We start from the raw sequence: 22,094 nt of genomic DNA, 5'->3' as shown, positions 1-22,094 counted from the left end.
ATTGAATCCATATATCACAGAATCCCACATGTCGTAGGACTGCCCATAGAAATTCCCAATCCATTGTATCAAAAGCTTGAGAAATGTCGATCTTGATTGCTAAACTTCCCCCATGCCGAGGTGTTTGCAGCTCATTGATTAACTCGGGGGGCTAACCCAATGGCTTGCTGAGAGTTTCTATTTGGGATGAAACCATATTGCTCCTTGCTAATGATCCTTTCTGCAATTGGGCTCAATCTTATGGCGAGAATCTTGGTGATGATCTTGAACACAAAATTAGAAAGACAAATAGGCCTGAATTTGTTAACTTGGTTGGCATTCTTTTCTTTAGGGATTAACGCAATGAAGTTCGAGTTAACTCCCATAGGCAGCCGAGATTTGATGAAGAAATATCTTATAGCTCTGACCAAATCATATTCCCTAAATGAAACATAAACTTTGTATTGAATGAATAGACTTAAATGAAACAACTTGATTGATGAAAAGAAAAACTTTGATTGAAGATTGAAACATAAACTTGAAAAGAAACAAAGATTGAATTGAATAACAAAAAGTAAAAACAAAACTTGAATATAAATGACTTGAAAAAAAATAAATCCTACTCTACTCCTACATGACACTAGAATAAGTCTAGGTGTATTTTCTCCTCCTACTTTTAGATTTTTATACCATAACTTTTACAAAAGACTGATTTGCCCTCTCCCTCTATAATCAAGACACTTCACCATGTTGCTTTATGCTTTTGCTTTTATTTTTTTTCTATTTTCTTGAGCAAGCTAGGTTTTGAGCATGCCTTCGTTTGTAGTAAGATCATCTATTTCTAGTATTTTAAGTTAAGGACATGACTTTCTGTTCTCTGGTTTTGAGTCTTGATCTTTGACCTTTGACTTTGACTTTTTCAGTATTTTTCCATAGCAACTTGAGTCTTCATAATAAGCATTAATAAGACTCCTTTTGGCACTAAAATACAGCTTTTATGATAAGTGGCTGAAATGGCCTGTAACCTAGAAAAAGGTAGTAAAAACTATGAGTTGTCTTTTCATTATGCGTAAAAAAGGTTGTAATGCAGTAATATAAGGGTAATAAAATACACATTTGGGAGCTAATCAGTAGCCCATTGTGTCTTCTGTTTGTGAAGTTTCTTCTTTGTCTACTGTTAGTAAATTGTTTCTCAAGGTGTAGAGAAAATGGGTAGACGAGGTAGTGCAAGTGCAACTCGTGCTAAAAACACTTTGGATCAGGTATGACTTATGGTATTTTGTAATTCTTTTGTTTTTTGTTCAAATTATGTGTGTTTGTGTGTGTATGGTGTGAGGTTAAAGTAGATGTAAGTGTAGCTACTGCATCTGTTGCAAGTCTTTGTATCTCACATGTTAGGCCATCGATAAATTTCTATACTTTGATATGCATTTTTAATTCCTCGGTATTCTGTTTTTAAGTTTTACTTTTGGTTAAAAGATTATTATACTCTGTAAGAGTAAATTTATTGCATGTTTAAAAATTTCCCAACAAGAAATGACATAGTTTAAAGAGACACTAGCGAGGAAATCAGGACATATCAGGTTAAACATTTCATAAATTATCAACTGCCTGAGTAAAATTTCTACCTTTGGACATTTTTGCCACCTTAGCTTGTTTTCACTGTATGTGTTAGTCATTATAAAGAAAGCATTATCAAGTGCCTTGCTTTCAAGCTTCTACTTTAGAGGATGGGTTATTTCCTATGTTTTGCTTCAAAAGTACCTCTAGTGGAAAGTTGTAAGCTAAAATACATTGTGAAGGCATGTGATTTCAAAGGATGGATGGTTTCTATTAGCCTAAACTAGTTTGTTTGGCTACCCAATATTACCACAGGATGCAAGGCTATCCCATGAACCTACACTTTACAAATATATGATCCCCTAGAGTGTTAAGAATTGTTTTATTAGAAGCCGAACACTTTGTATATTTAACATGGTAATCACAATCAGAGTAATGATACTTAGTAATGGAAACTAAATTGTAGATTTTCCTTTGCTCTGGGATTAAGTAATCATATTCATATGTTTTGTCAGCCTCAATGCACTAATCCTTCCACGAAAAAGCCCAACTTGGACTCAAAAGTTAAGGCAAGAGCAAACCCTCGACGATCTTAACGTATCCGAAGTTCAGTGGGTAAGTTAGTCTCACAATGTCGAGATTTGGAGCCCATAATTGTAGAGGCTAGTGAAAGTGAAGAGGAAAATCCTAGAAGCTTAGGTATTTATTTTAGTAAGTTTCCTACATAGATAACTTCACTTCTACACATTTTCATTGTACTTATCTTGATTCATTGAATACATGCAGATGAAGATGAGTCATCATCATCAGAAGAAGAACTAGAAGATGAGTCATCATCACCAGAAGAAGAACTAGAAGAGGAGTCATCATCACCAGAAGAAGAACTAGAAGATGAGTCATCATCATCAGAATAAGAACTAGCTTATATGTCATCTCGAAAACGACTGTCATATGCTAAAGCTACTGTGCCAAGGAGGTCGTCTGGTAAAGCCCAAGATAAAAATAGAGTGATTGGAGTACAATATGTGTTCAAACACCTTTCGTTCATAGTTGTTATGAGACCATTTTATGTGCGGCCTTGTAGTCGTGTTGTGTGCATCAATGGAAGACACTCTGGTGCTAAGGCTTCTATTTCACCGAAAGTAAAAGCAGGAGCAGCTGAAGTCTCAGGAGGGTTGAAGCTTGAACATCTTTCTTTCAAAGTTGCTATGAAATCGGCAAATTTGACCCATAATTATTTGGTGAGCTTTCCTTTATCCCAAAATCTCCATATGCTAACACAATGGATTCTACTACTCAAGGGTTCTTTAAAATTCATATTTTCCAGCGTATTGTATTCTCAATTTGGTTTTTTCTATGGAAAGTGATTTTAGAAAATGCGGTTTGTATAAAATCTGCACTCTTTAATCAAACATCAGTTGGTGTTGGCATGGATTTCCAGTTTTTCCTCACAACAATGTGCAAATATGACCACAAAGTGACATAATATACCCTCTGATCATTTACAAACTTTCTCATGATATAATCATCCCAAAATACCAAACTAATACAGTTTTCTAATCAATATCTTTTACTCATTGCTCATAGTAGTAGACCTATATGCAGTCCCATCCTTTCAATTGGAAACTGGGCATGAACGATAAATGTATATGTCATATAGGATAACAAGTTTTTAATGGCCTATTTGTCAAATTAACATTGATATTGTGATAGGCACTATTATTAAGAAATAACCTGATGACGATTTGGGTAGGTCCTAATATATCATAGGAAATCAAGATGTAAGCTATCTATATTGACAGTTGCCGTATAAAGTTGCATAAAAAAATCCAATTATTTTACAACAAAAATTGTTGTTGGTTTTTGTTTTTGCAGCACCTGCCTATGGACTTTATCAGGACATATCTAGAAGAAGAGTCCAACAGTGCTACGCTCAAGCTTTCAAATGAACTTACATGGGACGTTGGGTGTGTCTGTCACGGAAGCCAATTTAGGTTTACCAAGGGTTGGCCTAAATTCATGAGAGGAGCTAAATTGAAAAAAAAAAAAAAAAGGATGTTTGTGTGTTTGAGTTGATTGAGAAGAAAGATGTAGTCTTCAAAGTTTATATTTGTCACGAACTTGAAGATTAATGATGGCAGAGTGGAACTTATTTGTATGCTAATTATCGTAGTTGATGTTGTGTTCATTTTGACTTGTAAGACATCTCAATTGTCCTCTGAACTAATGAGACATGGTGACCCTATTAGTATATGATTCTATTGGCTTCTTGTTATCAATTTACGCGTCGTTCTTTCAATAGCCTATATTGACTTCTTGTTATCATTTCAGTTTACTTGCATTGTGAACTAATTAGACATGGTTCCCTAGCTAGTATGTGATTTTATTGGCTTCTTCTTATCAGTTTAGTTGTTAACAAATTGTATAGAAACTCATTTCTATGATCACTCGGGTAGTAACATCGTTGGTTGAAAGGACTGTTTAAGCCACTCTTTTGCACAACTTTAAAAAGCCACTTAGTGTAATGCTCTGTAATGACAGAATCATGCATATGAATCCATTGAATTTTACACCAGTTTGGCATACTATGAATTTTTTCTAACCAGAGAATGTTTAGGAATTCTCTCTAGGCAGATGCACATTAAAGATCTTGATAAACACGCTTTTATTCGAACGTTTATTGTTTTCAGTTACTTATTTTTCTTAAGTCCGAGGTCCACAGTCCAAAGTCCGAAGTCCAACGTCCGTATAGTCGTACGTTTTAGTCAAGTTACCTTACTCACGTGGGTTTGGTAGGATAGGTCGAGTAAGGGATGATCCAAATCTTAGGGCTCGGAAAAGGTTCACAACTAGAATTACAACTTTTGGTGAGTAGGATTTTAGGTTTTTTAGTTGGTTCTAATTAAATTAACGGTAATGCAAATAATGTAAATTACTACGGCGATTATATGTAGGTAAACAAAAATAGAGAAACAGGGAGAGAGTTAATCATACTCATGCAAGAATCATTTTTTAACAGTTTATATTACCACATCACTACATCTCTAATTCGTCTCGTGTTCGGGGACGACATCGAGTATTGATCCCTAGCGCATGCCCACATCTCTGAGCCGCATCACACTAGCATAAGGAGTTGAACTAATATTTCATCTCTGGAATAAGCTGGACAAATTGGAGAGCTATCTGACACCATAGAGTTGCGCGCGAGACATTTTGGGTCACACCCAAAACTGTTCTGGAGCATCAGCACTCCAAATTTGTACAGTCTCAGTCATTTTGGGACCGGATGTCTAATTTATGCCTAATTTCTAAGTAGCGATTCTAGAATATTAACGAGTCAATCCGGATTCTCACACGAGCAGCATAACCCTCCCCCTGAGGGGGGGGATTAGCTCATGGTCATTGAAGGAATAATAAAACTTGCTGTAGATATTAAGTAAATAAATGTAGGACAGGAATTAAACTAGAAATGAAAATGATGTTATTAAGGGTAAAATGACTTACGATATTTAAATTTCTTTGGAATGAAAATGACGGAATGTAAGTGCTGAATTAAAACTAACTACTGCTAAGCGGAAGCTAGAGCATAAAATGCTGAATGAAGATATATGAAGGCTACCCCCCTCATATATATAGGCTGGAGACTAGAGAAGGATTTAATTAAGTTTTGGTCGTTTCTCCATTTGAGACATTCAAAACTTTGATATTCAAAGTTTTGTTTTCACGTGACTTCCTTTAAACCAAAGTTTTGTTTACGAAACAAAACTTCATTTAATGTTTCGTCCTTTTGTGCTTTGTATTTGTCCCTTTACTCAATTTCATTTCCATCTTTGAACAGGTACGTGTCTTCTCTCATTACAAGGTAGCACAATTTTGTGACCATCTCTTGCCACCTGCCTATGCTGACTCGTCATGCCTTTTGGCCCCGCCGAATGGGTCTACTTAGTATGTCCAGTGGCGGCACCGATTTTGGCGTTTTTACAACTTTCTGTCTTTGCATACAGTTTGTCACCCTGGTTGCTCTGGCAGTTCACTAGCCAACGTCGGCACCCAGATTTATCAGATTTGAGCTTCGGAAGTTTGCTGCTTCTTTATATGTGGACCCGTTCTGCACTGGTTTTGTTCTTTTGGAAACTTCGGCTCTAGTCAGGCTCTGTTGGGCTTCACTGGGGTTGAGTGGGAAACTTCAAATATTCCAGTATTCCCGTACTTCGATGCATGTTTTATCATTATATTTATTTTAAATGCGGAAACCTGCAAAAATACGAAAATATAATTATTACATGATTATTAAACACATAATCGACCACAATGTTATGTCTCTCGGGGTTTAATATTACAATTTTGGGTGCTTATCACACCACCCCCAAACAGCATTTTTGCTTGTCCTCAAGCAAAGAAGAGACAACAAAATGATAAGTGGTCAAAAATGTGTTGTCCTAAGCTAAATCTCATTTCGCAGAGTGCGGTTGCATTGACCGTATGCAACAAGGCCTTGAACCACTAGGAATTCCCTAGTGGACGAGTTATAGCCTCGTGAGAGTTTTCCAGGGAAGATACTCACAAACTTTATTTACACTACAACGACTCAGTAACAAAGGCTTGTTTCCTTAATTAATCTCAGGTATCTAGACATCTCACTAGCAGGGGAAACAAGGATTTAATTCTTTCGAAATTCAAATTAATATACATACAATAATTAAAACATCTACGTATGAACATGCATGCAGTGATCTAATAATGAAATATACGAGCAGGGCCGTTTCTGGATCCTTTGCATATCGTATTCCTTAAGTAAGTTCTCACAGGTATGTGTCGAAACACAATTTCTCTCCTATTTTTCCACTCAAGTTTTGCTAACTCCAGTGTACAGTGGGCACATATTTCCTCACATACTCAATGACAGTCAGAGGAGCCAAGGTCGAGAAGTCACAATTGCTACTTATTATCACACTATCCTACTCACTAATTGAGCTAGAGGTATTTATTAGGTGTTATAGGGCTTAGGTGGTAGTGTAGAAGAAAATGGAATGGAAAATTCAAAAATGATAAGTATGAGAGAATAAGGTCTTCGAGATGTTTATACTAGAGAAATCATTTTTTCTTTCCTGCTTCTAACATGGGTTTCCATACTTGGCTTTTTCAAGCTTTTGTATTCCCTTTTGATTTGATTTTGGGGGGAATTCTAACTTTGATATTTCTTTTGATTTTTGGAAACATATTTCTATTTCTATTTTTCTTTTCTTCTAAAGTAGGTAACTGATTTTGATTTGTGACAAGGTTTTTCTCTTCATTTTTCTGCACTTCATCCTATTTCTCATACTCATCATCTAGGTAGGCTTATTTATTTGTGGTTAATAGATGGGTAATGATTTTTTTGGTGAAGTAGAAAGGATTAATGAAAGATTCAGTGGAGCGATTAGCGGTAATTTTTTTTTTTACAGGTGTGAATTTTTGGCTTATATCGATCCAAAGAAGGCCTAAATTCTCGCCTAGGATTTGGGTAGTGATCAAGTAAGTAGACGTGTGAACTTCTCTATTCGGAAGAACTACTTCTCTGTGTCATTACTCATAATCACACATTTTGAGGCTTTTGGTTAGATTCTTACAGGATATGGAAACTAAGTTGTCTAACTGTGGGTCCCAGAAACTTACTGTTGTGTACATTTAATGATAGTCAGTGCATGAATGCTCATGAAAAGATGTAAAAACTATTGCATACGTATTAAATTAAGTTTCTAAGAACAAGTCCTAATTCTGATGCTAGGGTGAGATTTCTAAATGTTTTTCATCATAGAAAGGGAAACGAGAGTTTGTCACTAAATACGTTTATTTAGACATTAAGTAAACTATATACAACTATGCATGCCTAATTTTTGCAAAAGGTTCTCACCACCCCCAAACAGTCGGACATTGTGTCCTCAAAGTGTTAAGAGGAAGAAAGAGTATACTTGAGAGGCTTTGAGTAAAAATATAGCTAACATCTTCCATAGAAATTTATTGTAACACACTATATATTATACATCATAAAAGTAGAAACACACTGTTAGAGTATCACACTGTTAGGTTATTTATTTATTTCACATCAAAACGTAAAACAAATATGTACATGCATCAACTCACATTGCCCCAACCTTGAACCGGGGATAGTCCATCCTTGCCTCGCCCCTCAGTAGAAATGTCATTCCCTTGCATCCCGCCAATCTATCATAGCTTTCCAGACTTCACTCCACTTCCTCTTTTTTGCATTGTCGAGATGAGCTATCATTTTATCATCATTAGGGAAAGAACGAACTTTCTTTAGATACCTTGCGGGCGCCGCCATGTCCTAAATCGAAAAGAACTAATTATCTTGTTTGTTGGACACATAGAGTCGACCTTTACCCAGCCCGAAGGTGGCCGCGAACCGGTGGGAAGTACGTCCTCACTATCCTGCATGCTGTAAATGGCAGGGTGATATAGTGCTACCGAAAAGATCGAGCCTTCTTAAGATTCTCAATTACTAGGTCCAGAATGTCAAAGGCGGTATGTTCTTTGGGCAATGCATGAAATGTCTTACACGCCGACTTTGATGCGGTGGAAAAATGCCAATCCCCATGATGTTTGAAGAATAAATAACATGGCAGTTCCAACATTCATGGTCATCTTGGCTAGTGGAATAGTGAAGTCCGCCATCGGCCGCACCGAGACGTTTCTCGGCGTGGGCAATGCCATCGCCATACCGGGCAGCAAAATCTTCCCTAGAATAGTCATTAAAGTCATTCTCTATCATGTATTGAATTGGGAGTTCTAGTTGAAGAGGAGGAAGGTCTAGGGCCATAGCAACAGTTGGCTCGTAAAAAGACCCCCCAATACGGAGTGTAAAACCATTCAAAGGGAAACCCTGGACAGCTGGTAGATCTTCCATGTGATCATAAAAATAAGTTGCCAAACCTGGGGAGTATGTCTGCTCTGGGTGTAGAATAAGAGAGTTATAACCAACTTGAGTGATCTAGTCTCTGAAAAGATGTCCATATGCTGGAGAATTTAGCAACGAATGGAAAGATTGTTCTGGAATCATCTTTGGAGCTTCCATTGTGAAAAAAATGTGACCTGTTTAGACAAGGATAAACAAATATTAGAGTATGATGAGAATAATTAAGTAAAAACAAATTACCATAGGAAAATTAAAAACTAAAAAGAAAATGACAAATAATATAAAATTACAAAATTTAAATGGTTTCATTGGCCCAAGTAATGGCGAGGATCCTTTTGTGGGAGGGATCCATTTATAAGATTTTCTATGCCGTCAATCCGTGCAACAGCCCGTTGCAACATTTCGCTTTCTGTCTGGTAAATCTCGGCGTGGTTCTCCATTATGAGAGTGTGATTTACCAAGAACTGGTTGTGGCTGTGCAAGAATTGTGCTTGTTCCTCTTCGTTTATTGTCCGGAGGTCCTGAAATTCAAGAAGACTGTTGATGATAATGTTCTGACATTTGAATAATGTCATCAGTCCTTGTTGCATTAAACGAAGCCCTTCCATGGGATTAAATACGTTGCATAATGCATTTTCAGTGAAGATGTTGTCAACGGAACAATCTTCGTCGGTTTTTGCACCGACATGGTTCTTTGCAACGTCGGGGTTCCAGAATCCGTTCCTACATACTGAGTGAATGGTAAGAATGTTAGCTGTTGAAGAGGTGTATGAGGAGAAGTACTAGAAAACCCCAACGTATCATGATAAGTGTCACAATGGTTGGTAAAGGAGCTGCCTTTTTCCCCGCACGCGTCGCGATCGCGTTCGAGAGAAATTTAATAATGCAAAATCATTGCGATTTACTCGTAAGACCGAGTAGATGGAGTAGGGGTTTGGTTATTTCGGAAGTCTTAGAAGCGTGCCGAGCACATTATGAGCTACCCATTGGATCACAGATAATTGGTTCTTTTGCAAAGATCGCTGATAAACAATACGGTTTTTCCGGTTGTATTCGCCGTGAAGGATAGTTGCAAACATCAGATGCCTGATATTGTCGAAAGGTGAATCCTAAAGGTGTACTCCTTGGTTTGTAATAGGAATTTGAAGTACCTCAGAGATGAATTCCATAGTCTATTCACGCTCGCATCCGTTAGCACGGACAAAGAATTGCCCGTTTTGGAAATAACCGTTTTTATAGAACAACAAGACCAATTCTCTGGAATAAAAAGCTTGCTTATGATATGATGTAAAAGAGGGTGCCATCCTCGACTTGATATTTCTACGTCAAAAAAGGGATGAAAAAGACCATTTTGGAAATTTTCCATAAAATTTTGCTCGGGCACGAAACTTCGAGTGAGGGCCATTAAAGATGGAGTGGTGAAGAAAAATATTTTTGGAAAAAGGGAAGTTAGATTTTTGAGGTGTCTATCCTTGTTATAAATAGGCACCAATCCAAAATTGTAAAAGATACGGATCGAGGTGTCACAGGGTAGTTAGACCACGTGTATCTTCTAAGATATGTGCAAAAGTGGATTTAGTGTAGATGAGAAGAATGGGGCATGTGACAAGGAGTGCCCCTTTTTTCTTTTTTCTTTTTTTTTTCTTAAATAGCGTAAGAAGAAGGACAAGAAAAATGTAGATATACTATCACAATAAGATGTAAGAACGTACAACGGTATGGAAACACAACATAATGATACGGGAAATGAAATACAAACCTAAATATTATATAGAACTATATGCCACATTAACAACATTACTATAATGAAACAAACAAGCATGAAGACTTGATTAACATATTCAATTTGCCGCTGCTCAAACTTTTCTAGTGCATCCATGAAGCTTGAAATTTGGAGCGGACTAAAACGATTTTTTAGAATAAGAAGTGTAGAGGGAAAAATATGAAATGAGTGAATGTGGAGGAAGTGTTGAACTTATTTATAGAAAGAACTTTGCCGTTTTCTGACCGTTTTCTGTGCGTTTTCATGACCGTTTTTAGTGCGTTTTCATGACCATTTTTTGTGCGTTTTCATGACCGTTTTCTGACCGTTTAATAAAACGTTAGTTTACGGTAAAGTTTGCTGTAAAGTGTGACATCTAAAATATATATGTATATATATTTATATATATCTATATAAATTATTATTACTAATATTATTATATATGTTCCTACCTATAAAATAGAATATTAGACATAACTAATATATCCAGGCAGAAATTTTTAGGAAATAACCTATTGTTAAGCTGGAAATGCAAATACGTAAATCAAATATCTGACATAAATATAATACAAGACTGGAAAAAAAAAAAAAAAAAAAAAAAAAAAACTAGCTACTGATGATCCTCAGGGGCTGCAGAAGAATCCTCGGGGGCTGCAGAAGAAGAACCAGGAGTCCTGCGACGTCGTGCAATACGAGATCCCGTGGAAGCTAACTGCTCCTGGATATCACCCAGAGTATCCATCACCTGAGCCTGAAACTGATGCTGGCTCGCCATGAACATTCGCTGGAACTGGTTCTGGCGAGTAAGCATATTGTCTTGAAATGCAATCATAGAAGCTCTCATTTCCTGCTGGAATTCGCCCATGCTATCTGTCATCGACTCGCGTGGCGAAAGTGGTCATATCTGTCCTTAACTTCGCCCAAGGTGGTGCGCCTCATCGATACCGGTGAGTGTACATGTCTCTCGGACTAATTCGCTCACAAGACGTAAAGGCCTATGGGGTGGGTGATCTTACTCATGGCAGTCTCATCAAAGTAGGGTGGTTGAGATGAGCCTACGCTAGCGTGCTCGGCAGCCCTAGGTGTTGTAGGTTCCCAAGGGTCCAGTATGCATTTCTTGAAGACAAGCATATTCTCATATTGTGGTATAGGGATCGGAGTAGCGGGGTGGTGGACAGAAATCCCAAGGTAATCATAACTTGTGTTACCATAACAGCAAGAGGGGCTGATCTAAGAGTGGCATATGTAATAATATCAAAAAGAAAGGTAACGATGGAGAAGTTACCCTTTCGCCCCTGGAGGATCCAGAGAAGGTGGAGGAAGGTCTTGTTGATGTCTGAGGGCTTCGAGGTGCCAATAACGTTCAATCCTAGCCATTGAGTCACCGCCAACTGGTTCAATCGCACTGAACGCTGATACGCACATTTTCTGTCTATGTTGTACTCTCCCTCGATTAGTGTGTCGAGCATTAGGTCGTAAGTCCATGGGTACACCGACCGCTGCCGAAGTCAAACGACGGGTTGGTTGACGAGGAGGAATGCCCGTGATCCCAGAGAGCAAAACAGGTGTGACTTCGTGGCGCACACCCTCGGCAGTAACCCAAAAATGGTCGCCATTAAAGCTCCCATTGTCGTAGAATTTCATCACCAAATTCTTGGAATAAAGCCCTCCATTAGCATATAGCAAGTGCTCCCATCCTCTAGAGTGAATTTCATTATCAAAGAATGGAGCAAACATCCCGTTTTCAAACAAATTTCCAAAAAAATTCTCCACACAAATACGCCTGTTACTGGCCATCACTGGTCTTAGGGAGAGGCTGTATATTGATTAATGATGAGGGGGAGAAATGGGATTTGCTAACAGAAAGGAATTGTGGTCAGAGTTGTAAGAGTCGCGCGCGAGACCTGGATATAGTGTGGGCCTGTCTCGTGCGAGACTAAAGCGAGAGGGGGCAAGATCCGGTTTTTTGGGAAGAAGAAGGATGTAAGGGTGACGCGTGTTTTCGGGTTTTTTGTGTTTAAATGGACCGAGAATTCGATATTTTGGTTGGGCCAAAAAAATTTCCCAAGCCCAAATCAAGCCTAAATCCCGATTTAAACCTAAAAAATCTAAATGCTTACCCACGACTCGTTTGGACTCTGAATTGGACGAATGAGATATCGAAACGATCCGCACGAAAAATGCTATCCAATTGTATGAGTCATTCTTGAAGTTCACAAGAGTTTTTGAAAAGAAGGAGAGTGTTTTATTTATAAACAAGGGTTTTATTTATATACAAGGGAGATATACGTGAAAAACACTAGATGTCCAGAAGAGTCACCATCTTAAATCATAGACAACTATCATGTCAGCTCTGGAGCGAACCCAATCCAGCCAGACTGTGGCTTTACCTCTATGTATTATGGGGTTAGGGGCAGGACGATACCATCCTGGACCGTGCGCGCTACGGTCTAATAAAATTGCCCTTATTACATACGGCTATCCTCAAACCGCCCTAAGGGAACTCAAAGTAACCAATTCTAGAGTTGGTCTGGTGGAATCCATTGCCCGTTTGTGTTCCAAGTATGCAACATCTGAGGTTAGACACGAATCTCATGTGCAAAACTTAATGCAAAGGGAAAAGGCAACAATATAAATATATCTACAAGGTGAGTCTTTTAACGTCAGATCCTCAAGACGAGTCGGGTCTTTTAACGTCAGCTTCTCAAGACGAACCCCAACCTGTGGGAGAAACGGCGCGGCAATGAAGATTATCCTGCGCAGCTGGTGTCAGACAAAAGTATACCTTAAACTGGCTAGTATCAGATAGGAAGTCAAGACCTAGACAGAAGGGTGTTTGACAATGCATACACAAGCCCATCCTCCACACATATCGTTTACGAGCAAAAGTACTACGACCATTCCCTATTCATGATGAGTGAGACTTACACCAAATGATTAGCTGAAGTTCGTGAGGTAGAGAGTAGAAAAGGGAAGAGAAGGAAGGAGGTGAAATTTTAGGTACCCATCGTTTACCAAAAAGCACGTTTGCTCGTATTGCAGAAGACATTTATACTCAGTTCTGAAATAGAGTTTTTATGGACTAAGGTTCCGGTGCTTGCAGCCACACACTTCAAAGAACTATGGAGATCATAAGATAGAAGATGGCCCGGCTACCAAAATGGCGTACCTTCTATAGAAACAAGATTGAGTGCGCCAAACAAAACATCTATTCTGTGTAGACCGGATCCTGAAGAAGAGTCTGTTCAACATCTGGTGAGCGTAATTCGCGGTAATGTTTTAGGCGTTGTCCATTGACTTGAAATTCGTTGTTATCTTGTGGATTAAGCAAAGAGATTGCCCCATAATGTTTCACAGCTAACACAATGAAAGGACCAGACCATCGTGTTTTCAATTTACCAGGAAAAATGTGTAATCTGGAGTTGTACAGTAAAACTTTTTGGCCAATTTTAAAATCCTTACGCAAAATGTGCTTGTCATGCACTCTTTTCATGTTAGCTTTGTAGGATTTCGAGAGATCATAAGCATCACTCCGAATCTCCTCAAGCTCATTTAATTGCAGTTTTCGCTTCTCGCCTGCCTCGATGATATTGTAATTGAGGCTTTTGATGGCCCAAAGGGCACGATGCTCAAGTTCAACTGGCAGATGACAAGGTTTTCCAAAAACAATGCGGTAAGGAGACATCCCTATAGGCGTCTTAAATGATGTTCGGCATGCCCACAAGGCATCCGATAAGCGGAGAGACCAGTCCTTTCTCGATGGGTTGACAGTTTTCTCCATAATAGACTTTATCTCTCTGTTGGAGACTTCCACTTGGCCACTCGTTTGTGGGTGATATGGAGTAGCAACCTTGTGAGTAACTCCATATTTCTTCATTAAAAACCCAAAAAAATTATTACAAAAATGTGTACCCCCATCACTGATGATAGCTTTGGGGACACCAAAACGAGATAAAATATTTTCTTTAACAAATTTCACGACAGTCTTATGGTCATTTGAGCGACATGCGAGTGCCTCAATCCATTTGGACACATAGTCTACAGCAACTAACATGTATAGAAAACCTTGAGAAATAGGGAAAGGTCCCATAGAATCAATGCCCCAAACATCAAAAATTTCCACAATCAAGATAGGATTTAAGGGCATCATATTTTGTTTGGTAATTCGACCTAGGTGCTGACAACGAATGCAAGCTATGCAATGTTTGTGTGCATCGCGAAAAAGGGTAGGCCAGTAAAAACCACATTGTTATACCTTGGCCGCAGTTTTCTTTCCACTAAAATGACCTCTGCAAGATTGTTCATGGCAAAAGGATAATACGTCAGTATGCTCCCAATCGGGAATGCAGCGACGAATGAGTTGGTCGGAACAATACTTAAAGAGGTAGGGGTCATCCCAAAAATAATATTTTACAGTGGATAAGAACTTTTTATGATCAGGACGTGACCAAGAGGAAGGAACTTCCTCAAGAACTAGGTAGTTAACGATATCCATACCATGGAGATGAGAAAATAGAGTTCAAATATTATTAATGCGGGAAGGAATCACAGATGGTTTCAGAATCACTATCAATGTCACCAACCAGCCTTGATAAATGGTCGGCCACGACATTTTCGGTTCCTTTCTTGTCCTTGATTTCCAGGGTGAATTCTTGCAAGAGAAGGATCCAACAGAACAATCGTTGTTTTGCGTCCTTTTTCGCGAGTAAGTATCGAAGTGCGGCATGGTCAGTATATACGATGGTGGATGTTCCAACTAGGTAAGGGCGAAACTTATCCAAAGCATAGACAATAGCTAGGAACTCTTTCTCAGTTGTTGTGTAATTACGTTGAGCGTCATTAAGAGTTTTACTAGCGTAGTAAATGACAACGGGTTTGTCATCACGTCGTTGGCCTAGTACGGCGCCAATAGCAAAGTCGCTAGCGTCACACATTAGTTCGAATGGTTGAGACCAATCAGGGGGTTGAATGATAGGAGCGGTAGTCAGAGCGGTTTTTAGAGTATCAAAAGCTTGTTTGCAATTGAAATTGAAGTCGAATACTGCATCCTTAAGTAGGAGATTGGTTAAAGGTCGAGCAACTTTAGAAAAATCTTGAATGAATCTCCTATAAAACCCAGCGTGGCCTAAAAAGGCACGGATATCACGAACTGTACGTGGGAAAGGTAGCGAAGAAATTTTAACAATTTTAGCTTTATCAACCTCTATCCCATCTTTCAAAACAATATGACCCAGAACAAGTCCTTTGGTAACCATGAAATGACACTTCTCCCAATTGAGTACCAGATTTTTCTCTTCGCAACGCGTTAATACTTTAGAAAGGTTGGATAGGCAGTCGTCAAAGGAATTCCCGTAGATGGAAAAATCGTCCATGAAGACTTCCATATAACGTTCCACCATATCACTGAAAATGTGAAGCATGCAGCGTTGGAAGGTGTCTGGGGTATTACAAAGACCAAAAGGCATTCGTCTATATGCAAAGGTTCCAAAGGGACATGTGAAAGTTGTCTTTTCTTGATCGGCGGGATCGATAACAATTTGGAAGTATCCGGAATAGCCATCAAGAAAATAGTAGTAAGCATGACCAGCTAAACGTTCTAGCATCTGGTCAATGAATGGGAGAGGGAAGTGATCTTTACGTGTTCTGGCATTAAGTTTGCGATAGTCAATGCAAATTCTCCATTTTAATGGAATGCGAGTGGAGATGCACTTACCATTTTCATTTTGTACAACTTGAATGCCGGACTTTTTGGGAACAACGAGTAAAGCGGGACTAACCCTATCACTATCAGAGATAGGGTATATGATACCCGCATCAAGTAAACGTAAAACTTCCTCTCTCACCACCTCCTTCATGGCGGGATTAAGGCGGCGTTGTGGTTCTCGCGATGTCTTTGTGCCGTCATCGAGATGTATGCGATGCGTGCATATGCTAGGGTCTATTTTCTTGATATCATCTAAGGACCATCCGATAGCCGAGCAGTGTTCACGAATGACATGAATCAAACGTGCCTTTTTGTCGGTAGTCAAGTGAGCAGAAATTATTATAGGGTGACTACCATCGAGATCGAGATGCACGTACTTCAAATCAGAGGGTAGAGGTTTTAAATCCGGAGTTGGAGGATTGGGGATTAAGGATTCGTGAGGGATCATCTCTTCAATGGAAAAGAGCGAATCCGGTTCTTCTGAATCAGTTTGCAACGCAGTAGTAAGATCGAATAGTGGTACCGACTCTAATAATGTGTGGACATCCTTTATGTACGAGTCATCATCAAACTCAGGATTATCAAAAGAAAGAAATTGGTGTATCTTGTCTGGGGGAAAAGAGTTTGTGAAATAATCATGTTCCAGATTATCAACCAAACTAATCTCGCCCTCCAGTATAGGATCGCGAAATTGTTTCATTAATTTGAATACGTTGAGTTCGACAGAAAGGTTCCCGAAAGACAATGTCATTGAACCGTCCCGAAAATTGATGAGAGCATTAGCAGTTGCAAGAAAAGGATGTCCCAAGATGATAGGAATGGAGTCACAGGCCACTTCAGTATCTAAAATTACAAAATCAACTGGGTAGTAAAAATCTTGGACCTTGACTATGACGTTCTCTACTATGCCCTTCGGGTACTTGATGGAGCGATCCGCAAGTTGTAGAGTCATATTGGTAGGTTTTACTTCATGAAAACCTAACTGCTTAAATAAGTAGTAGGGAAGTAGGTTAACACTGGCACCTAGGTATAAAAGTGCGGTAACGGTATACTTGTCGCCCAACGCATGGTACGGTTTGGTCGACACGGATCCTGTCTTTTACCACACCATTGGTAGTGGTAGTCGAGGGAAACTGCTCAGTGAGGAACGCTTGTTGAGGAGCATTCGTACGTCGTTTGGTGGTGCACATGTCCTTCAAAAACTTGGCATGCTTGGGTAAATGCTTAAGCGCATCTAGGAAAGGTAAGTTTATGATCAAAAATTTTAAGGTTTCACGGATCTCATCGAAATGTTCGTCACATTTCTTCTTTACCAAACGGGTAGGGAACGGAGCTTTTGGGCGGAATCGCGCATAAGGATCAGTGGCGTCTTTCCCTAGGGACGTGGGTGTAGAATTGGAAGGTACAACTTCATCCGTTATAGGTTGCGAAGTAGGAGTTGGAAGGACGTCAGCCGTGGTTTCCGTCGATTCCTCGTCTGGCATACGTATTTTATTGTCGATGGTTCGGCCAGAACAAAGAGTGGTAATGGCATTTACCTTACCCTGGCTTGGATTACTAGATCCTGGTGCATTGTTGAGTTCAAAGGCAGTGTTTGTAGGCTTAGGGTTTAGAACTGCTTGGCCAGGGAACACGCCTTTGATTTTTTATCCCGAGCTAACAAAAAGAGACCATTGGATAGAAGCTAGGATTTGATTCTATTGATTCATGTATGTCAGAAAAGTTTCAGCTGTTTTATCGGCTGTGGACTGTACCAACAAAACAGCAGGAACTAGTTCACGGTTATTATTTACGGGTTAATTTTGGTAGTCATATCCTTGATTAGCGGGAACAAGGTTGCGGTTGTTTTGGTACCCTATATTTGCATTGTTGGGAAAATTACTTTGCCCTTGCTGGAACTGCGGAAGATTTCCTTGACGATAGGAATTGTAGTTCGCGGGTGCTCATACAGGAACGTTGTTGACACCCGGAGGAGCTTGTTGTTGGGCAGGGGATGCCCAACCTAAATTCGGATGTTGTCGCCAAGGTGCTTTAGGGATGTTGAAAGCACAAGCCTCTTCAGAAAGTTGGGGAGGGCACTCGTATACCAAAGGACAATAAGAATCAGCGTGCTCCGGACTTAAGCAAAGAGGACATGGGGAAGCGTTGGCAGCCATGACCTGTTTGGGTTTTTGATCATTTACTTGTACCGAAAGAGCATCGACCTTTTTGTTTAGGGACTCGATCAGAGTTTTTAATTCCGGATCGGGTTTGACCTCGAACATAGACGTAACTTTGGTAGGAGTGTCTTTAGAAGATCTAGAAGAATCAGTGTTTCCCCAATGGGTGCTTTGTGAAGCCTGTTTCTCAAGAAACGTGTATGCTTCAGTAGCGCCCTTATCCATGAAACAACCACCGTTCATGATATCTAAGGTTTCCTTTTGATGGTCAGAGAGACCATTAAAGAATGAACGGACTAATATAGCGGTGTCGAGTTGATGATGGGGACATTCGAGAAGCGATCGAAGAATCTGCTCCATGCTTCGGAAAAAGGATTCTTAGGTCTTTGGTGAAAGAATTGAATCTTTTGAAGCATTTCGTAGTTTTCTCCGAGTATAGAACTTTATCATGAATGCTTGTACGAGTTTGGGCCATGTGTCAATGGATTGTGGCACTTCGCCTGTGAGCCAAACTGAAGCTTTATCAGCTAAGGTGAAGGGAAACAACCTAAGCAAAACTTGTTTGTTGGTAACAGTCGGATGGCGGAAAGTGGTGACTACTTGTTGCATCCGACGAAGGTGATTGTACGGTTTTTCATGGTCTAGACCATGGTAAACAGGTAACAAACTGAAAATGTTTGGCGGAATTCGAAAATCACCTACAATAGCATCGAGTTTAATGCAAGAAGTAGGTCCTTCTTGTAAGGCAGTATAGAAATCCGAAAGGGGTTTCTCGACTGTGGGATTTTCCTGGGCCATAATTACGGGAGATGACGACAACGGAGATGTTTGACGAGGTTGGTTTACGGAGGAGGAACTATGTCTAGGAGATAGCATAAGCAATTGTTTATTGTATTTCGGCGCCCGATATGTAAGTTCTAATTCCTTATGTTTACCGGACCGTAGTCTCATACAAATATAAATTTTAATTTAAGGTTCATAAGGAACGAAGTTATGACCGGAGGTTTTAGAATTAAGGAAAGAGGGAGGTGAAGCACGCGTCTTCCCGAAATTTGCTAACTCGAGGGTAAGCTAGGATAGCGTGTGAATATTCCAATGAGGTCAGTCACGAGAGAATTGAGGGAGGTTGTTCGTGCTAGCACATTCCTTAATTAGGCAACCTCAATTTTTTTCAAGTTTCCTAGGCACTGATGGAATAGGATGATGATTTATGATGGTGTATTATGCGGGGTGTTATTAAGATGATTTAGATGAAATTTTTAATTACTATGATTTTTTTATTTTTTATTTATTTTTTTTAGAATACGTAATTAATGTATTATGGAGACGTGATTACGAAATATGCAATTAAAACGATAGATGCCAAAATAGAAACTAACTAATATATACTAACTAACATACAAATGAATACCGCGTACGTGAATTGATGTAACCTACACATACAAAAATATTCTAAGCAGGTGGTTTGAAACTACACATACATCCAAATATATTCGAATCATATTGATCGTGTTAACGTGAATATGTAATGACGAACCACATTTATATGCAAAGAGTTCTTATGCCACACACAAACATGCAAGGTAAAACAGGTTATAGTAACAACCAAATAATATCCTCGACAAAGTTTGAGGAGTTTAAGGATTTGAAACCTGGTGTCCCGCGATTCATTGTACATGATCGAACTAACTCCCGAGCTTGTGAACTTACTTGTTAAACTGGACAAGAGAGTCCAAAAGAGTACTGAAAAGTAAAGTGGCCTGTACCTGAAAACCGGAGTCTTGATACTCCAGGTTAGTCACTCGCGCTACTAATTTAGTCTCGTCCGAGACTCTTTTGTCAGTTCAGTACTTCAAGTTCCTACGGAATACTTAAACTGTGCTAATAAAAATAAACAAAACTTGGTTCACAGATATTTGTTAGTAGAAAAAGTTAAGACAAACAGTTACGTAACACGTTATTATCGTAAAAGAAATGGAAATTTAAAAAAAAATGAAGAGGTAGGGGAGGGGGTTTTACATGATGTGTTCCAGTTATTACGTTAAGTCCAGAGTCCTTCGGCGTGCAGCGGCGCCATTTGATAAACACGCTTTTATTCGAACGTTTATTGTTTTCAGTTACTTATTTTCTTAAGTCCGAGGTCCATAGTCCAAAGTCCGAAGTCCGAAGTCCATATAGTCGTACGTTTTAGTCAAGTTACCTGACTCACGTGGGTTTGGTATGATAGGTCAAGTAAGGGATCGTCCAAACCTTAGGGCTCGGAAAAGGTTCACAACTGGAATTACAACTTTTGGTGAGTAGGATTTTAGGTTTTTTAGTTTGTTTTAATTAAATTAACGGTAATGCAAATAATGTAAATTACTACGGCGATTATATGTAGGTAAACAAAAATAAAGAAACAGGGAGAGAGTTAATCATACTCATGCAAGAATCATTTTTTAACAGTTTATATTACCACGTCACTACATCTCTAATTCATCTCGTGTTAGGGACGGACGTCAGTATTGATCCTTAGCGATGCCCACATCTACGAAAGCATCATCACACTAGCATAAGGAGTTGAACTAATATTTCATCTCGGAATATCATTTCAGCTCTGGCTCGATTCCACATCAATTTGGACAAATTGGAGAGTCTGTCGACACCATAGAGTCGCGAGACATTTTAGGTCGCTACCGAGGCTGATTCGAGCATCAAGACTCAAATTTTGTAGTCTCAGTCATTTTGGGACCGGATGTCTAATCTATGCCTAATTCCTAAGTAGCGATTCTAGAATATTAACGAGTCAATCCGGATTCTCACACGAAGTAAAGATAACCTCCTCCCCGAGGGGGGATTAGCTCATGGTCATTGAAGGAATATTAAAACTTGCTGTAGACATTAAGTAAATAAATGCATGACAAGAATTAAACTAGAAAAGAAATGACTGTTATTAAGGGTAAAATGACTTACAATATTTAAGCTGCTGGAATGAAAATGACGGAATGTAAGTGCTGAATTAAAACTAACTACTGCTAAGCGGAAGCTATAGCATAAAATGCTGAAGGAAGATATATGAAAGCTACCCCCTCATATATATAGGCTGGAGACTGGAGAAGGATTTAATTGAGTTTTGGCCGTTTCTCCATTTGAGACATTCAAAACTTTGATATTCAAAGTTTTGTTTTCACGTGACTTCCTTTAAACCAAAGTTTTGTTTACGAAACAAAACTTCATTTAATGTTTCGTCTTTTTGTGCTTTGTATTTGTCCCTTTGCTCAATTTCATTTCCATCTTTGAACAGGTACGTGTTTTCTCTCATTGCAAGGTGGCACAATTTTGTGACCATCTCTTGCCACCTGCCTATGCTGACTCGTCATGCCTTTTGGCCCCGCCGAGTGGGTCCACTTAGTATGTCCGATGCACCGATTTTGGCGTTTTACAACTTTTACGTCTTTGCGTGTAGTTTTTGTCGCCGGGTTGCTCGGGTAGTTCACTAGCCAACGTCGGCACCAGATTTATCGATTTGGGCCGGAAGTTTCTTTGCTTCTTTATATGTGGACCCGATTACGACTTTGGTTTTGTTCTTTTGGAAACTTCGGCTCTAGTCAGGCTCTGTTGGGCTTCACTGGGGTTGAGTGGGAAACTTCAAATATTCCAGTATTCCCGTACTTCGATGCATGTTTTATCATTATATTTATTTTAAATGCGGAAACCTGCAAAAGTACGAAAATATAATTATTACATGATTATTAAACACATAATCGACCAAAATGATATGTCTCTCGGGGTTTAATATTACAATTTTGGGTGCTTATCAGATCTTAATTTGCATTGGCATATAGTCTTAGTCTAAATTATTAGGGCTTTAGGTCGTCATATGATTGACTAATATGCTCACAAGTCACTGTTTGTTTGAATTGTGTTGTTCAAACCTTGAATCTGGAATGGTTTTTGCTTCACCAACTCTCAAGAATCCCCCACAGTCGACCAAGGATGCTTAGGCTCTGATGTAGGTACTCCTAGCTCGAGTTT

Source organism: Coptis chinensis, chromosome 8, assembly GCF_015680905.1.
Source record: "Coptis chinensis isolate HL-2020 chromosome 8, ASM1568090v1, whole genome shotgun sequence".
Lineage (NCBI taxonomy): Eukaryota > Viridiplantae > Streptophyta > Magnoliopsida > Ranunculales > Ranunculaceae > Coptis > Coptis chinensis.
This window is presented reverse-complemented; position numbering follows the sequence as displayed.